At 35.6% G+C, this 16,235-nt stretch overlaps 1 pseudogene across 1 annotated transcript in view; it reads left to right on the plus strand.

The window, feature by feature from the left end:
* LOC103266660 overlaps positions 1 to 16,235 on the plus strand; it is a 155,731-nt pseudogene that overhangs the window by 2,857 nt on the left and 136,639 nt on the right. The gene's annotated exons all lie outside the window — the stretch shown is intronic.

Below are 16,235 nucleotides of genomic sequence, written 5' to 3' on the forward strand. Positions count from 1 at the left end.
TTCACTCACCTCAGCCTCCCAAAGCGCGGGATTACAGGCTGAGCCACCGAGCCCGGCCAGGCCGCTTTTCAAACTACATTAGTAATGTTTTTGTTCTTGCTAATGTTCATATTTTCTATTAATACTTCTTTTCCCTTTTGATAACACATAGGCTAGTCCTTCTTGGACTTAGAATCACTGCGTGATTTTGACACATTTCACTGTTTTTTTTTTATCTTGAAATTCTCTCCTTTCTTGACTTCTGAAATAGCACAGCACACTTGTTTTGAATCTACCTCATACAACTCCTTTTCATTCTCTTTTATTGTTTTTATATTAGTTATCTATTGCTGCATAATAATATCAAAAACTGGCCGGGCTTGGTGGCTCAGCCTATAATACCGCACTTTGGGAGGCCGAGGTGAGTGGATTGCCTGAGCCCCCGCGTTCGAGACCAGCTTGCACAACTTGGCGAGACCTTGTCTCTACAATAAATCAAAAAATTAGCTGGGTGTGGTAGCGCGCGCCTATAGTTCCATCTACTTGGAAGGCTGAGGCGGAAGGATTGCCGGAGCCCAGCAGGTCAAGGTTGTGGTGGTGGGGAGCGGCCACTGCACTCCAGTCTGGGCGTCAGAGTGAGACTCCAACTCAAAAAAAAAAAAAAAATCACAAACTTAGCAATTTAAAACAACACATAGTTCTTTTGTCAGCAGTCCAAGCACAACTTAGGTGGGCGCTTTACAGTCTCAAAAAGCTATAATCAAGTGCTGGCCAGGTCTCTTGTGTCATCTGAGGCTTAACTGGAGAAAATTTCACTTCGAAGCTATCATGGTTATAGGCAGAATCCAGTTACCTTAAAGTGTGTGGAGCTGATATGCTCAGTTTTTTTGCTGTCTGGAGACAGTCTTCTGTTTCTTGCTATGCCAGCTTCTCCAACATGAAAACTTCTTCAAAACCAGGCAGAATGAAAGTCTTTAATCAAGACAAAGAATTAAAATCTTACATAACCATTCTATGCAATGTAATCACAGGCATTTAGTCACCTTTGGTTAGCAGCAAGCCATAGATCCTGCCTGTATTCAAGGAGAGAGTTATATTCAAGGACCTGAATGTGACAAGGCAGGAATTATGGGAGTCATCTTAAAGTCTGTCCACTACAGTATCCTTTTTTGGGGGGGAGGCATCTCCTCAATGCTATTTCTCCCTAAGAGTTTGTTTTGACCTTTTCTTTGTACAGCAAAGACCAAACTCAAAGGTCAATTGTCTACTGGCTATCCCATGGATCCTTCAAACCAAACATACTCACAATAAACTTTATCCTTTTTCAACCTTTTCCTCTCCTTATAAGCCTGACCTATGTTTGTCTTACCTTAGAGAATGGCATCTCTAGCTACCCAGCTAAATGAAATTAGTCATCTTTTTATCTTCTCTCTATATCTAACATCTTCAGATCCCCACTGCTTCTGTCTTCCATGGATTTAAAAATATCTCTTAATGTGAAATCATTACCATATATGGATGATATGACTGAATATACGAATTGCCTAAGAAAATCAACTGAAAAATACTATAAAAATATGTCAAATCAGTAATACAGCTGCATAATATAGTTACATGGAGAAACAAATAGATTATATATATATAATATATATATATAAACAATAAACAGCTGGGAAATACAATGGAATAATATATCCCAATAATGATGGCAACAAGAATTAAAAGTAAATTGAAATATAATGTAACACTTTTATAAAGAAAAGTATAAAATTCTATTGAAGAACAATATAAGCCTTGAACAAAGGAAAGCCTATATTCTTAGGTAGAAAAGGTAAGTTAAAACTTGAACATAACCCAAATCAAACCTATTAAAAGCTTTGGGTTGAAAATGTGACTCTTAATTTACTATATTAATATAAATTTTAAAATAGCCAAGAAAACACAATGTCTAAGCAATTACAATAGTGTGGTACTGGACCAGACAATTTTATTTAATATGTAATAAAGCTTGAGTCTTTGATCAGTGAGGAAACTATTAGCTATTCAATAATTAGAAACTATTCAACTAGATGCTATTAATTAATAAACAAAGGCCGGGCATGGTGGCTTATGCCCATAATCTCAGCACTTTGGGAGGCTGAGGTGAGAGGATTGCCTGAGCCCAGGGGTTCGAGACCAGCCTGGGCAACTTGGCGAGACCTCATCTCTACAATAAATCAAAAAAGTAGTTAGGCATGATAGTGTGTGCTGGCAGTTCCAGGCACTTGGAAGGCTGAGGCGGAAGGATCGTCTAAGCCCAGCGGGTCGAAGCTGTGGTGACCATGAGCAGTGTGACACTGCATTCCAGCCTGGGAGACAAAGGCAGAATCCTACTAAAAAAAATAAATAAAAATAAAAAGTAAAATAAAATGTCTATATCACATATTGTGAGATATAAGAATAATTTGCCAATGTATCAAAGGCTTAAATATAAAGAATAAAATGTAACAGTACTAGTACTTAAAATTTATAAGGCCTTTTTTATTACAACCTTGAATCTTCATGTATTACAGGAAAGATTTATAATTGAAGGAAAAATATTTTCAAAAATGTACATGATAGAGACACCATAGGCAAAGTCAAAAGACAATGAATAAGTGCAAATAAAAATTACACTAATGGACCATTTTTCACCTGAACAGATTGGCAAAAATCCAAAATTTGATATTGTACTCTGTTTACAAGGTTATATGAAATAGATATTCATATACAAATGCTCCTTGACTTATGATGAGTCTATTTGACCATAATTATGTTGTAAATCGAGAAGCATACTGAATGCACATCATACCCTCATAAAATAAAAAAAATGTAAGTTGAACAATCATAAGTCAGGGACTCTCTATGTGTTGTGAGTAGATTATATGCTGGAGTAAAACTAATAGAGTAATTGTCAATATTTATAATAATCTCAAATAGCTTTTATGATACTGTCTCAACCTCTTAACCTTTCACACAAGGCCTAACAGGCTGCAGGCTTGGTTTTTTCATTTGTATTATCTCCCTTCACTCCCCTTAACAGAAATTTTCATTTCACCCTTCCACGCCTTTGTAGATGCTATTATGTCTATTGAAAACTATTTGTCTTCTTATTTTCTACTCTTCCATTTACCTAAATGGTATTCACCTTTTAAATCTCCACTCATCTTTTATTTCTTTGAGCAATGTTTTGTAGTTTTCATTGTAAAGGTCTTTCATTTCTCTAGTTAGGAAGATGTCAAGGTGTCTCATTTTATTCGTTGCTATTGTGAATGGGATTGTGGTTTTTTATTTGGGTTTCTGTTTGTTTATTGTTGGTGTCTAGGAAAGCAACTGTCTTTGCACATTTATTGTATACCCTGAGACTTCTCCAAAGTCCTTTATCAGTAAGGAGGTTTTTGACAGGTTCTCTTGAGTTTTTGAGGTATAGAATCATGTCGTCTGCAAAGAGGATAACTTAACTTCCTCTTTTCCTATTTGGAAACTACAGATTTCTTTCTCTTGTCTGATTGCTCTAGCTAGGACTTCCAATACTATGTTGAACAGGAGGGGTAAGAGTAGGCATCCTTGTCTTGTTCTAGTTTTCAGGGAAAATGGTCTTGTGAATATTGAACCAGCCCTGCATCCCAGAAAAAGATTCCATGTTCATGGATTGGCAGAATCAACATTGTTAAGATGCCCTTTCTACTCAGTGCAATCTACAGATTTAATACAATACCCATTAGATTACCAGATGTATTCTTCTCAGACTTGGAAACAGCAATACAGGAATTCATATGGAAATATAAATGACCATGAATAACCAAAACAATCCTCGGGAAAAAAAAGCAGGAGGTATAATAGTCCTAGACTTTAAACTTCATTATAAAACTACAATAATCAAAAGAGCCTGTTTTTGGTACAAGAACAGGCTTATAAACCAATGGAACAGGATTGAGAAGCAAAGCCTCAATTTCTCAACCAACTAACTCATCTTCAACAAAGCCTCCACTATTAACCACTGGGGAGAAAAGAAACTATTCAGTAAAAAGTGCTTGGAAAACTGGCTGATCACATACAGAAGATTAAAACAAAACCCCTACCTATCACCATAAACAAAAATCAACTCTAAATGGATCAAAGACCTAAACTATAAGAATCTTAGAAAATGCAGGAGACACACTTATGGAAATTGGAACTGGAAACCAATTCCTGATCAAAACCCCAAGTGCCCATGCCATAAGAGATAAGATGGATAAGTGGGACCTCATCAAACTGAAGAGCTTCTGCAAAGCCAAAGAAACCATCAAGAGAGCAGGGAGACAACCCACAGACTGGAAAAAATATTTTCCAACTGTATATCTGACAAAGGTCTAACATCTAGGATCTACAAGGAACTCAAACATGCCAAAAAGAAAAAAAAACAAACACAGCAAAAGTGACAAAAGATATGAATAGACACTTCTCAAAAGGAGACATATGAGCAGCTAACAGATACATGAAAAAATGCTCAGCCTCACTAGTCATCAAAGAAATGCAAATTAAAACCACACTGTGATATCACCTAACTCCAATCAGGATGGCCATCATCAATAACTCAAAAAACAATGGATGCTGGAGAGGAGGCAGGGAAAAAGGAATGCTTCTACATTGTTGGTAGGAGTGTAAACTAGTACAGCCTCTGTGGAAATCAGTGTGGTGATATCAAAATATCTAAAAATTAACCTTCCATACAACTCCACAACTCCCCTACTGGAAATATACCTGGAGGAACTAAAATCACTCTATGAAAAAGATACATGCACATGCATGTTTATTACAGCATTATTCACAATAGCAAAAGCACGGAACCAATTGTGCTGCCCATCGAAAGAGGAGTGGATTTTAAAAATGTGGTACACATGCACACTGAAATATTACACAGCCATAAAGAAGGACAAAATTATGAACTTCACAGCAACTTGGATGGACTTAAGGTCTATAATATTTAGTGACCTTTCACAGAAAAAAAAAACTGAGTATCACATGTTCTCACTCATAAGTGTACCTTGAACAATGATCATAATACTATAAGAAGGGAATTGGCAGTTGTGGAAACTGCCAGGGGAGAAGGCGGTGGAATTGGCAGTAGTGGGAAACTCCAGGTGAGGGAGGGGCACACCTCATCAACAAGCATACCTGCATAGTGGACATTTGTATACCTAACCCTGATTGTTCCCCACATCTTTAAAATATAAAATTATCAATCAATCAGTCAATCAATCTCCTCTCATGAGACATGGGTGGAGAAATCCCAGAAAAACAGCCTGAACATCCTCTCTCAGATTTCCTCTCTGCTTCCTTCTTTGTTTATTTTCCCTCTGCAAGCTTCAATGGCACTCTATATATACCTCCATCAGATAATTTATTAAACTCTTCTGTAAACTTTGAGCTTTGAATCTCCAATCCCTAGCAGAGTATGTGACAGAGTGAAAAGTTAGTGTAAACTTACTTGATGAGCTAATGAACATTTTTTGATTCCCAAGTTTCCCACATTGCCACATAATAATTTAAAACATCAACATTATCAACACAAAAATGTGTAAGTAACATCATAGAAAACAGTTTTCCTTTTTATAGCCTTTTGGCATTGAATATACAATCAAATTCTAGGTGGAATTTCATACTACTCCAATTAATAATCCTACAAATATCTGACAGTAGCATTTAAATTAAGTTTAGTCATTCAAAAACCACCAGAAATAAGACTTTAGTCAGAAAAAAATCAAATTTATTGACTCAATGTTCTGAGGGAGGATGCTCCATAGAAATATCCTTCCAGTGAATGGAGACATTTTTTGTAAAGGTGAACTTCCTGCTGAAGTATTATGAGGGGATCATTTCTGGACTGGATACTGTTTTGGGGGCAAGATTATGAGAAGGGTGGATTAACTAGGGATTTAATGATGTCATGAAAGAATGACACTTTAGCAACTGGGCATCCCCAACAATAGATGGTAGGAGTAAAGCAAATTGGAGTCATAAAAAATAAATTAAAAAGAGGGGCATTACTACTTTTTTATAGCTACGGTGTGACTTTGGGGGAAACAATGATTCCAGCAAACTTAGCACTAGGTTTTGTCTGTATGTATCTTCCCAGATTGATTAACTACTGTACCGGGGATTTTTTGTGTTTCTTTATAAGTCAGATATGGATTTTCATTCTTTCAGTCCCAGACTTTTTTTTAATTCTTTTAATGGCCTTAGCAAATTAGAATTATGGGAAAAATCGTAGACTTTTGAGTTTTAAACCTAGCTTTCATTTACTAGTTTGGGAACATACAAAAGTTGATTAAATTTTTTGTATCCTAATAGCCTCACATGTAAAATTTGATATTAATATTTGCCTCAAGGAGTTGTTATTTAAACAATTAAATAACCTAAAATATCTAACATTTATAATATAGTACTTCTATATAATAGGTATACCATATCTGCTAGTGTTTGTAGCAGAAGATTTCTAAATAGCCGACAGTGAGAATCAGATTGTAATTGGGCTCACTGTTGTTTTCCAAAGGCAATTTTTAAAATTAGAGTCAAGGAAACTCTGTCACTGAATTTGAAGGGGTAAAAGATTTGTTGGGATCAGCAGACAAGTAGAATAGAACTTGAAAGTTGGAAAAAAAGTTCAAATTCAGTCTATGAGATTCTTGGAAGATAAGGAGCAATGTGCACTCTGGGAGAAGTTTCAAATACCATCCCAGCTTGTATGAGTTATGTGTCTATTATATTTTTTGTCAAATTTGGCATCATCCACCTGTCTCATATCAGAGCATTATCTGAAAAGAATAGGCTTTTCCAAAGTACCAAGTTGTCAAAATGTTTCAATCTCCTTAACAAAACTGTTGTATTTAGCTCCACGGTACACCTGTATTTTTGAAATAAGGCTCTTTAGTGCTAAAAAATATATATCTAGGAAAAATGGAAAGAGGAAAAGGAGAATATGCCTGCAGAACAAATAATGATGATAACCCCTGCTAGTCCTAGCCTGGATTAGACTTTGTAGATTTCTGTCTGAATACGCCACGCTTTAGTTAAGTTGTTGAAAAAAAAATTCCCTATTCAGAAGCCTAGATTTCAACCAGTCTACAGTTCTTGTTAATTGTTAGTTACCATTTTAATATACTTCATTCTTTTCAAGGAAAAACATTTAGAAAAAGAAAATATAAAATTCTGTATACGATGTAATAACCTTTGGCTTCAATTCAGCTTTCAAGATTTACTAAGTTGTGATCTATTAAAATTGATAAAATACATGCCATGAAGTGTGATTGTTGCATTTCTCATGCCAAATAATTTCAATTCCAAAGAACTAACTTTATTTTATCCAGACTGACACTTCCATTGGGCCTTCTTTCTATTCTCTTCTAGTCAAATACTGAACCTCTTTACTAGTGAGCATTACTATTTTAAAAGAGATTATTTTGTCAATTAAAAAGACTGATCTGTAACTTTAGAAATATGATTGTAGTTTATGACATAAATTCATGAGCTTTAAAAATCCTACCCTGGAAGATATTTAAAGGTTATCAGGTCTCACAGAATTTAAGTAGCTATTTTGTAATCTAATTAAGACTTTATTTATATCATACCATGAGTCAATCATTTGGAGTTATGCTAGAAGGCCATCATATAAATTTTCTGTAAATTCTACTCTGATTTCAATGAAATTTGATCAGGCTCTCCACATATATAGCCTACATAGTAGTAGGATAAAAGAATTAAACAGAACAAACACTTAACTACCAGGAAAAAGACTAAGAACAGGTGTTTTTAAATGGTGTCATGCAAGATATTTCTTAGTGTCCTTGCTTCCTCTCAAAGGGGAATGTGTTTTCAGCTTGGACCCAAATCAGGAAGAGACTATATTTTCTGACAACAGAAGATTAAAATGACCCTCTCAACCCAGCGCAGAACATAGCACAAAGATATGAAGTGCTTGAGAAGAGAGTGGCAGAGCTGCACAGAATTCAGGCATTCCAGGGTAGGTAGCAAATATAGGCAGGAAGCAATTTTGAGCACATTGTTAGCAGACCATAAAGCTTTCTTAGTAATATTACAGATGAAGCCAGCACTTAAAGGGAAATTTGAACAAATGTATAGGAAAAGACTAAAATATTTCTGTAAATAAAACCTCTAAAATAAAAAAGCGATAATGCAAAGCAGATAGGTGTAAAACAAAAGAAATAGGGCAAGAAAGAAGCAAAGTTGAGTCTGGACTACAAAAGACAATTAATTGCACTGCTCAGAGGTTTCTATCATTCTTTCAAGAGGTGAAACTAGAAAAGTAACACATATTGAATAAATAAACAAATATGAATTTATTTATGTATTTATTTATTTATTTTGAGTCGGAATATCACCCTGCTGCCCTGGCACATTCACAAACACCACAGCCTCGACCTGCTGGGCTCAGGTGATCCTTCCACCTCAGCCTTCCAAGTCGCTGGAACTATAGGCACACACCACCACGCTCGGCTAATTATTTATTTATTTATTTATTTATTGTAGAGACGAGGTCTCACCAAGTTGCCCAGGCTGATCTCGAACCCCTGGACTCAGGCAATCCTCTCACCTCGGCCAACCAAAGTGCTGGAATTACAGGCTTGAGTCACCGCACTCGGCCAATAAATAATACACACATATTAGATAGAGATATATGAATAAATAGATAGATATAAAAATATATACTATAGATTCAATCTTTCTTAATCAAAATGTTTGCTTTCCATGTGAAGTCTCGGTTAACAATCACTCAGAGTTTATTTTAGTTAGATATATGGAGCCATTGATTGACAGCTCTCTACTGACTTATTGAAAACTACTAAAGTATTATTCTCGATATTAGTGCATATAATCTAGAATACAAAATAGTAAGTTTGGTAAGCAGACATTATATCTGTCAAGTTTGACCCAATCACGTTATCATTCAAATATATAGAGAGTCAAATTTGTACTTTGAAAAATATACAGAGAATTAAATTAAATAAGTACTTATAATCTAGTTTTGTTTTTTAACCAGACAGTTGACCTTGATTATTTACCTGAGTTATATTTGCCTCTTTTTCTTTATTTTTAAAATAGTGATTAATTTCAATCAAAATGTATTAAGAATCACTTACAAGTTATTAAAGATGACGAAAATACTTGTAGTCACATGTTTTTGCTGTGAATGAACTGAATGACAAAAGTTAAAATTTTTAACACATGCTAGGTTAAGCAAAGATAATTCTTTGCCGTTATTCTAACCTCTATGTAGTACAGTCCTATTACTGTCATAATGAAATGCGTCCATATTCCAGAGAATGGCATATTTCTTTTTGCTGTTCTACCTGCTCTTCTTTCTGCCTGGTATATTTATTTCCTTCATTCATTGCTGTCTCTCATCATTCAGATTTTGATTTGAAATAACTTCTTTAAAGAAAGCTTTCCCTGACTGAAGAGAGAGACGTTGCACTCAGGCAAGACTCATTTAGTATCACCCTTCTCTTCTCCTAATCACTGGTTGGATGTAGTCACCCAAGGTGACATTGAAAGAAACATATCAAATACATCATATTCATCAGTCTTGGTCTCTGAATCACTACCTGGAGGAGATCAACCTCTCTCCAGGTACACTGACCCTTGAACTTATATGGGTGATAAGTAAACTATTATGTTAAGATACTGAAATTTGAGGTTTTATCTGCTGTCACAGCTAGTGTTACCCTAACAAATACAGTTCCACAGACTCTATCGTGCCATATTGTAGACTTTTTCTTTACCTATACTCCCACTAGCCATTTAATTCCATGGTGTTTATGCCAGTTCTGATTGTCTAGCAGTGAATCTTCAGTCTAACATGAAGCCTAATATATACAGTTGTCACAAACAAAAATAATTAAGGCTATAAATATGCATTTTATAGTAATGCCTCTTGCTACAGTAGTCTTACATATGAGAACACCAATTGCATTAGACAAAAAATGCTATGTTTTTCCTGTGCATCATATTTTATAAGCACTGTTGGCGCAGAATTATATTAAACAATTTGTTTAACAAAATACTCAGCATCTAACAATGTTAACACTGCAGCTCATATATAAAACTAAAAAGTTCCTTTATGCCAGCACCATGCTCTGAGTCTTTTTAAATATGCCTTTCTTCAATGAATAGTTACTGTGATTGTGAGGATATTTTCCGTTCTGGCCCCAGCTTACCTTCATGATCTCTTAAAAACAAGCTCTTACTACCCTAAACCTGAGGACCTGTCTACTATTTTTTCTTCTGTAGATTTTGCCTAACCTTTCACTTTTTAAACATGAAGTCACAACTTTAGTCACTCCTTAAATATTTATTGAGTGCCTTATATGTGCTGGCATTATGGTATGCCCTATGGATTAAATAGTGAATTCAATGTTTGTGCTCCTTGCCCTGATGGAGCCCTAATTACATTGTAATCAGAAAAGTAATCAGGTATTTGCAATTCCCTGTGGTCTGTGCATTATGAAAATGGAAGCGAACAGCTAAAATGCAAAGAATTACAGGATATTTTGGGGAAAAGAAAACCTAGATTGTCTTTTTAGCCCTCTCTTCCAACTTTGTTCAAATTCCAAACTATCACTTACATGTGAAATAGTTGCTGAATTCACAGGCAGATAAATGCCAGAAGGTGAGGAATTAGCCTGATGTTTTGCTGAAATCTGATCCTAGAGAGCTGAAAATGATATTTCTTATTTGAATGAGACCAGGGTCTGCAATGAACTGCACAAAGCCTTCAGAGGAGACTTGAAATGCCACAGTTTCTGGGGAGAACTTGTCATCAGAATCTATGGATGTACAAGTAGAATGGTGATGCTGGTTGCTGAGAGTGTTTCTGGCGGAACTATTCCTCTCTGTGAATGCTCAGAAGTATCTCAGGCATTGGCTTGAGTCCTCACTGTTCCTGAGAGCGTTGATATTTGTAACTGAATAAATAGGTAGAGAAAGGCTTCCTTCTAATGCATCTATGAGAAACACAACTTGTGACCTAGGATATTGATAGTCCAGATAGCCAGAGACTGGTGAATTCATCACCATTGCAGTGTCTGTGCTTGAAGTAGTCTAGGCATCAAACAGTACCTTCAAGACAAACAGAGTCAAGATTTTTTAAAAAACACAAATAACAAAATAAATTTTAAAAAAATCCCTGAAGGCAGAGAGAAGAAAAACAAATAGGGCAACTAATACGGAAGGCATTCATAGATGATAGCTTAAAGAAGACTGAGTTGTAGTATGTAATCCTGGAACAAAAACAAATTTTAAAAACCCAAGGAGCTTTAAATTTAAAAATTCAGCAAAGAATTTTTTGCCAAGAGGAGGTTCATTATTTAGACATGAATTACTGGTAAAAAAAATCAAGAGAAACATACTTCAAAATATAGATATTTTTAAATGGCAACTCCAGGAGAAAAAAGTAAGAGCACTAGATATCAGATCTGGAGACCCAAGATACAAGGAATTCCAGAATGAAAGAGCAAGAGTATTAGAAGAGATGAGATAATTAAAAACATGACAGTAGAATATTCCTCTAAGATAAAGAAAGAACTGAGTCTGAATATTGAACAACCTCATTGAATTCCATTTAAGTTTAACAGGAAAAGATACTTAAGCATATCCAGGTAAAATTTCTGAAGTACAAAGATCAAGTGAAGAACCTTAAAAAATCTGGCAGGGTGTGAAAAGAAAGGTGGTTACTAAGGAAAAACATCAGGCATCAGATACTTGAAATCAGAAAAGCAATCTATAAGCTATGAGAGAAAAGACACATTTTCAAATTCTATACCCAAAGATGTAGCTCCCTGTCAAAATATTTTTAAAAATTCAGAATATATAGCATCCACACACTCTATATGAGGAAAATGTTCACCTAACAAAATAATTACTGAATCAAACAGAAAATTAAGATGAGGGAAGGTAAATAGAACAGAAAATAAGAGGGGATATAAATGTTTTCACTTATTTTGACTTTATACATATATATAATATATGATACGTAATATATGCAAACATGCACATGTACATATAAGTAATGCATAATAATACTGAGGCAATAATATAAGTAAAACATAAGGAATATGTAAATAATAATCATCCTGGAAAAATAGTAATAATAGTTTGGATTTAAATGTTTAATTAATTAAGTAAAACCTAGATGTTGAAGGGAAAGCTAGTAAACATCTGAATCCAGTTTCCAGCATACACTGGGAGTCTTAGAATATATCCTTCATGAATAAGGGGATTTGAATAGAATAGAACAGAACAGAACAGAACAACAGAACCATAATATCCAGAAATGTATGGTTTTGGATTCTGTGAATATTCTAAAACATCTTCTGGCATTTATCAACGTGTTGTCAGGAGACATTACCTGTTGTGGCAATTCCCAGATTTCCTTCAGATGGATTTTACCCTCAAGACATCAGTAATAGTGCAGGGCATCATTAGGCAGTCACTTATTGATTTGAATTAGAGAAATAAACATCCTTCTACAAGCATCACCTACATAATGTGTGAATCTCAGCGCAAAATGAAAGAGTTAAAAAATTATTAAGAATTTTAAGACAGCAGCAAAGCATTAAATCAAGCATGGAGCTCTGCTAAGAGAAGGATTCTGTGCATCTGTGCGGGTCACATGCTTTTTTTAAAAAAAGATTGCATTATTTTTTTTCCTTTTAGCATGTTCTTAAAATAGCCCCCAAGCCTCAGTTGCCTACCATATAAGGAAGGTATGGCTGTTGTAAATTGCTTGAGTGAGATTATATATATGACAGTGATTTTATTTTTTTAATTATTATTATTATTCTTTTTTATTTTAAAGATGTGAGGTATAATTCAGGATTAGGTATACAAATGGACATTGTACAGGTAAAACTTGGGCCTCCCTTTGGTTCTGATTTTGCCTGGTTTGAGATCAGGTACCCTTATTGATGCTGTGTCCCTTCCCCCACAACCCAGTAGTATCCTGCTACTGCCAACCCCTTTTTTATAGTATTATGGTAAATGTTCAGGGTCTGCTTATGAATGAGAACATATGATACTCTGTTGTTGTTTGTTTTTTTTTTACTGTGATAGATCACTGAATATTATAAATCCATCTAAGTTGCAGCAAAGTCCATGTTTGTTCTTCTTTATGGCTGCCTAATATTTCATTGTGTGTATGTACCATCTTTTTTTTTTCCAGTCCAGTTTCAATGGGCAGTACAGTTGGTTCCATGTTTTTGCTATCGTGAATACAGCTGCAACAAACATGCTTGTGCAGGTATCTTTTTTGTAGCATGATTGGAGCTCCTCTGGGTATATTCCCAATAGGGGAATTGCTAGGTCATATGGAAGGTCAATTTCTAGTTCTTTCAGAAATCGTCACACTGTCTTCCAAAGAGCTTGCACTAGTTTGTATTCCCACCAACAGTGTGGAAGCGTTCCTTTTTCTCCATATCCACCACAGCATCTGTTGTTGTTTGTTTTATTAATGATGGCCATTCTTACTGGGGTTAGGTGGTATCACAATGTGGTTTTGATTTTCATTTCTCTGATGATTTGTGAGACTGAGCACTTTTTCATGTGTCTGTTGGCTGCCTGTATATCTTCTTTTGAGAAGTGTCTAGTCATATCTTTTGCCCACCATTTTTTTTTTTTTTTTTAGTTGGAGTCTTTGTTGCCCAGGCTGGAGTACAGTGGCACACTCACGGCCACCGCAGCCTCCACCTGCTGGGCTCAGGCGATCCTTCTGACTCTACCTTCCAAGTAGCTGAAACTACAGGCACGTGCCTTTATCCCTGGCTAATTTTCTGATTTATTGTAGAGATGATGTCTCACCAAGTTGTCCAGGCAGGTGTCAAACCCACGAGCTCAGGCAATCCTCTCACTTCGGCCTCCCAAAGTGCTGGGATTATAGGTGTGAGCTACCGTGCCTGGGCTTTTTGCCCATTTTTTTTTTCCTTTCGGCATGTTTGAGTTCCTTGCAGATCCTGGATGGTAGGGCTTTGACAGATATACAGTTGGAAAATATTTTTTACCACTCTGTGGACTATCTCCCCCTCTTGATGGTTTCTTTGCTTTGCAGAAGCTTTTCAGTTTAATGAGATCCTACCTGTCTATCTTAAAGGTGGCCCTCCTTGTACTGACCTGCTATGGCTTGAAATGTTTCCCCTTTAAAAATTTATGTTGAAATGCATTTGCCATTGTAACAGTGTTAAGAGCTACGGCTTTTTAGAGGTGATTAGGCCCTCAAGGGTATTTCAAGGGTAATACCTTTGAAAAGGGGCTTTGGGGGGGGGGGTAGATTCTCTCTTTCTTTGCTCTTCTACTCTTCTACCATGTGAGGAATGGCATTCATCCCTTCCAGAAAATGCAGCACTCAAGGTGCCATAGTGGAAGCAGAGACTGGTCTCTTATTAGACACCAAACATGCTGACTCCTTCCTCTTGGACTTCTCAGTCTTTAGAGCTGTAAGAAATAAATTTCTGTTCTTTATTTTTAAAAGAACATCTGCTACAAGGTTGTTTATTCCATCACTATTTATAATGTCAAATAGTATAAATAGTGATTATTTTCATAGATCATGGACAGACACACCATGAATAAAAAGCGGTCATTAAAAATAAGTGATCATTAAAAATGAGTAGGAACTATTCTCATTGTCTTGGATAGATTTTCAGTTTTTATTGTTTAATTAAAAGACAAAATGCAGGGTTGCATTTATAGAATAAATCCTTCATATGTTTGACTATGTGTGTATATATTCATGTGTATATTGCCATGTACATAACTATATAAGCATTGAGAAGAATTTGAAAGCTAAAACACTCAGCTATTAATATTGGCTACCCTCTTGAGGAAGTGGCAGAGAGACAGAAGAAAGATGAAAAGAGGGATCATATACACACACAAACAAAAGAAATAAGATTATTTTTATAAATGTTTTGATTAAAACAATTGTATATTACGTGATTCCACTTATATACCTGTGTTATACATGACATATGCACAAAGAGATATATGAAAGGATGGTCAGTAAAACTTTAATAGAATTTTCCTTGAGGTGGTGAGTTTCAGAAAGTATGTACTTTTTCTATATTTACATACATATATGGATTTATAAATATAAAGCTATCTTACTCATGACAAATTCACAAAAGAGTATTGACATTATCATAATTAGTCTTTATTGAGCATAAACAAGTGTCAGAAACTAGACTAACAACACTGTACAACACTGTACATAATTCTATAGATTTTTTTAATTCTTAAAGAGTATTATTGCTACATGACAGTTAAGTAATCTGAGTTTAAGGAATGTTATATCTCTTCACAAAAATGATGGAGCTAGTGGAAAGCATCTAGGTTTGCCTCCATTGAAAGACTTTCTTAAATACTACTTAATACTTATCTCTTTCTGTCCCTCCACTTTTAGCTATTGCTCTTCTTACCCTTCTAGGCACATTTTTTTTTACTCTCTCTGACAATTTCCTTTAAAGGGGTTTGATGCTGAGAGAGCCTTTTTGCAGAATTTGTGTACCAATACTTTTTTTTTTTTTTTTTGAGTTGGAGTCTCACTCTGTCACCCAAGCTGGAGTGCATTGGCTCACTCACGGTCAACCAGCATCAATCTGCTGGGCTCCATGGATCCTTCCGCCTCAGCCTTCCAAGTAGCCAGAACAACATGCCAGAACCACGCCCAGCTAATTTTCAATTTGTTGTAGAGATGAGGTCTCCCCAACTTGCCCGGGCTGGTCTCGAGCCCACAGGCTCAGGCAATCCACTTGCCTCGGCCTCCCAAAGTGCTGGGATTATAGTCTGAGCCACCAAGTCTGGCCATCAATAGCTTTTAATTCTACTTCCCATGCATTACTGAACCTGCTAATTGTGAGAAACTATGACTAAGCCATCACTTTTATATGTTGTTATTTTCAGAAGCAGTTTATGTTTTTTACTTTATGTAATGTAGCTTTAACAATTATTAGTGCAGAAAGTGTTAGCATGCTTGAATAAACTTAATAAAAACAACTTTTTCTCACTTTTAGTAAATCACATAAGCTGAAACCTTTCAGATATCTCAGGATGCTTGAAAATGACCTCAGAACTCAAAAATATGAACATTTATTGCACCTCCTTTTTATATGTCTAGCATTACTAAACAGATTGAGAAACTGCCTTATTGGGTGGGGATGTTTCCAAGAGTCTTATGCTTACGTGCCAAT

Source organism: Carlito syrichta, unplaced genomic scaffold, assembly GCF_000164805.1.
Source record: "Carlito syrichta isolate Samal-C Ts95f unplaced genomic scaffold, Tarsius_syrichta-2.0.1 Scaffold307263, whole genome shotgun sequence".
Taxonomy (NCBI): domain Eukaryota; kingdom Metazoa; phylum Chordata; class Mammalia; order Primates; family Tarsiidae; genus Carlito; species Carlito syrichta.